Below are 4386 nucleotides of genomic sequence, written 5' to 3'. Positions count from 1 at the left end.
CTCAGAAAGAAGTTACAGCTAAAACAGTCTCCTCAGCCAGATCATCTAAATAGCCATAGGGAGAATGGCAGGGGTGGCATGGTGATGAAATGGGTAGTTCTAAGGGGTCCTGTGAGCAATGACAGGAGGAGGGAGTCAGAATTAATTTTTCCTAGTCAATTCTATTGACACATCTATCTTCAAAGTCTAAGTGGCCAGCTTCCTCAAATGCTCTTGTCACAGATTCTCCAAAGAATCTTAACATAGACTGCATTTTTGGAAATAGAACTATAAATACAAATAAGATAAGTTGGCCTGATTTTCCCTTAAAAAAAGACAATGAAAATAAATTATGGTTGAAAAACAAAGCCCTAATGCCCACCTTTTATAAAAATGTCCGCATCACCAAATTTTATCAACTTGGACTTCTTAACCTCTAGGAAATAAACCCATTATATGTAGTCAATGAATTTCACATGTAAATTGAAAAAGAAACAGGATGGCAGACCACATAAGACTTGTTTTTTTTATAGTAAATAGATTTATAACACACTCTATCAATATTCACCTTTATCTTTCATAATTTCTGCCTCATCTTTAGTGAAATGTAGCAAGGAGTAAAGTACACCTTCATCATGATCATAAAATTTAATGTAATATCTTTGGATAGAGTTTTACAAACTTTTTAGGGAGACCTTGTGGAAGACAGCACTACTTCATGTGTTTTTAAGAAATCAATTCAGGGATAGTATATTTGTAGGCTTTTCAAAATTATTAATGTTTTTGAATAAAGCATTTTAAGACAATTCTTATTTCTTCTTTCATAAGAAAAGAGTATTTCTGTTTTTTTTTAATTGGTATGTCAATATAATTGTAGGCTCCTTTGATATTTTCTTATGGACGGAACCATACAATATTAAATGCAAATTTTAATACTCTGATCCTGCACCCCAAATTAGATTTATATTGTTCCCAGAGTTATAGGCTGCATCATGAAGCCCTGATTTCAAAATGGACACTTCCTACTTCACAATACAGTATTTTGCTTTAAAGCTAGGGCAAAAGGTATCATTTTGTCAAAATCAGCACAGATTTTTTAAGGCCTCGGTGTATGATCATGAAAATACTCTAACAAAATAAAAGATTAATTAGATTCATCTAAATTTGGCTTGTTTTTGAATTGATGCTGTGGATTAATTTAACTGATGCATAAAAGAATCTAGGATGGATATGCAACATTATAAAATGAAGGTATTATGGGGAAAATGGGAGAATTTAAATAGCTGGAGAGCTCTATGAAGTCTAAGAGCCCACAAAATGCAAATTAAACAATTAAGAACTATTTATTAGGTAGGAGGAAAGAATATTAAAATTTATTATTTCATGTTTGAAAGAAAATGGAAATCATCAAGTATGGGATGTAAAAGTGAATTGTTGAATTTCAATGTACATGAATGTTAAGGATGATGTCAAACACTTGGCAAATAGTAGGTGCTTGGTAAAAACTTGTTTAACTGAGTGAATGAAATTCAAGTGCTCTTTATACCATTTGTGATCTTTATAAAAACTGAAGTGATCCATGATAATGATGAGTTGAAATATAGGTAAGCTTTTGACTCAAAGGATAAAGTCCTTAATGAATAAGGAAAAAGAGAGTAACTAAGAGATTGAAACATGATAAAAGTCCTAAATAGATGAGGACATAAGCAGATGGGAGAGAATGTTTAAGCAGTCTTGGCGGTCATGAAAATTGTCAACACTCACCATATACATTTTGTAGGAGATGGTGAGTGTTGTCTGTGGATTGGTTCACTAATCACCGTTCCACACTCTCTTTTTAAAGCATTGCAGATTCTGGAAACATAAAATATTTTCCAGAGTACCTTGCAGCTAGAGTTTCATATGTTATGTCCATCAAAAGTACTTGAGTAAGAGTCTGATTTGAAACATGGAAGAAGCAACAGAGCAGATATATCTATTTTGACTGGTATAAATCATGACAGAATAGATTGCGACCCAGAGCAGGGAACTGTGGGGCCAGATGCATGATATTTCAGATTTCTCATTGACCTGTAGTGTGATGTTGGAAATGTGTATTAGCTTATATTGTTATGTTGTTATAATAAAGGCCAAAATGGAGTGGTTTAAAAATGAACAGATATTTCTTTCTCACATACCAGTCCAAGCATAAGCTTCCCAAAATAGAAGTAGTTTAGTTTGATGGCATGAGACAACTTCTATATTTTCTGTAAAGCATACTTGTCATTGAGGTATGTTATTAATAATTTTCTTTGTATCTACACTTTTCCATTCCTTAATTTACATAATTATTTCTTTTATAAAAGAGGAAGATTAATTATCAGTTACATCTTTAAGTCATTCTTTATGGAATATGATAAGTATCTTAATAGCATGCTATACCATTTTCTAATGTATTTTTCATAATAAAATTTTACTTTCTTACTTATGAAAAAGATTACTCCTTTCGGTGCCGGCGGCGCGACCCTCCCGGCTGCCCGCGCTCGCACCCGGCCCGGCAGCCATGACGGAACAGGCCATCGCCTTCGCCAAGGACTTCCTGGCGGGCGGCATCGCCGCCGCCATCTCCAAGACGGCCGTGTCCCCCATCGAGCGGGTCAAGCTGCTGCTGCAGGTCCAGCACGCCAGCAAGCAGATCGTGGCGGACAAGCAGTACAAGGGCATCGTGGACTGCATCGTCCGCATCCCCAAGGAGCAGGGCATCCTCTCCTTCTGGAGGGGGAACCTGGCCAACGTTATCCGCTACTTCCCCACCCAGGCCCTCAACTTCGCCTTCAAGGATAAGTATAAGCTGGTGTTCCTGGGCGGCGTCGACAAGCACACCCAGTTCTGGAGGTATTTTGCCGGCAACCTGGCCTCCGGCGGGGTCGCCGGAGCCACCTCCCTTTGCTTCGTCTACCCGCTGGATTTCGCGAGAACCCGTTTGGCGGCCGATGTTGGGAAATCGGGGGCAGAAAGAGAATTCAAAGGCCTGGGAGACTGTCTGGTGAAAATCACCAAGTCCGACGGTGTCCGAGGCCTGTACCAGGGTTTCAACGTGTCCGTACAAGGCATCATCATCTACAGGGCCGCCTATTTCGGCGTGTATGATACAGCCAAAGGTATCCTCCCTGACCCCAAGAATACCCACATTGTGGTGAGCTGGATGATTGCCCAGATGGTGACAGCTGTCGCCGGCGTGGTCTCCTACCCCTTCGACACCGTGAGGCGGCGAATGATGATGCAGTCTGGACGCAAAGGAGCTGACATCATGTACAGAGGTACTGTTGACTGCTGGAGGAAGCTATTCAAGGATGAAGGTGGCAAAGCGTTCTTCAAGGGTGCTTGGTCGAACGTTCTCAGAGGCATGGGTGGAGCCTTCGTGCTGGGTCTATACGACGAACTGAAAAAGGTCATCTAAGTGTGTCTGTCTTAACTAGAATCGGGAACCAAGAATCATGTAGAATCCTTCCTTAACCATTATGGACCATTGACCTTCGAGAAATTCCTATCGTTTTTACCCAGGCAGATCAACTCTGTAGAGAGCTAGGGAAAGCTCTAGAAAAGGGGATCATTGTGATTACATTGGACCACTGGCTCTGCTGATTCCATCTTTTGATTACTAGGGGGCGGGGAAGGGAAATCCTGACCATCGTGGGTCCCTGGGTGAGGCAGCTCAGCTTACACAGACCTAGAAACCCTCGAGTCCAAACCCTTGTAGGACCTTCCGTGGTGTTTAAGTATTTATTTAAAAAGAAATCATGTCTCCTATTTGTACTTAAGCACTATCTCCTTTTGCACAGCTGGACATTTGCAATTATGTTTTACGTTGGGCATTGTGCTGCAAAATAATAAATGAGCAGGACACTCTTAAAAAAAAAAAGATTACTTTTACTTTTTTTTGATACAGATTCTTTGTGCTAGATACAGACTCATCCTCTCTCACTGTGTTTCCTATTTTTTAGATTGATATATGTGATGGTTGGTTTCTGTTGTCAACTTGGCCAAATGATGATGCCCAGTTGTCTGGTCAGACAAGCACTGGCCTGACCATTGCTGCAAGGGTATTTCATGGCTGGTTGATAAACTGGAAGCTGGTATATTAAGTCATCAGTCAGTTGATTGCATCTGTTGCTGATTTACATCTGCAATCAACCAAGGCATGTCTACCACAATGAGATAATCCGATCAGTTGAAGACTGTTAAGGGAGAAGAGAGACTCATTGCTTCCTCAGCCAGTGAGCCTCTCCTGTGGAGTTCATCCAGACCCTTCACTGGAGCTGCCAGCTTCACAGTCTGCCCTACGGATTTTGGACTTTTCCATTCCCACGATTGGGTGAGACACTTTTATAAATCTCATATTTACAGATTTCTGCTGTCGGTTGTGTT

General features: G+C 40.3%; 1 pseudogene; it reads left to right on the top strand.

Annotated features, from left to right (window-relative positions):
* Positions 1-2471: 2471 nt before the first annotated feature.
* On the top strand, positions 2472-3874 carry LOC143686884 (ADP/ATP translocase 3 pseudogene; annotated as a pseudogene).
* Positions 3875-4386: the final 512 nt, after the last annotated feature.

Source organism: Tamandua tetradactyla, chromosome 1 (assembly GCF_023851605.1).
Source record: "Tamandua tetradactyla isolate mTamTet1 chromosome 1, mTamTet1.pri, whole genome shotgun sequence".
Taxonomy (NCBI): domain Eukaryota; kingdom Metazoa; phylum Chordata; class Mammalia; order Pilosa; family Myrmecophagidae; genus Tamandua; species Tamandua tetradactyla.
The sequence above is the reverse complement of the archived record's forward strand: the minus strand, read 5'-3'. Positions and strand labels throughout refer to the sequence as shown.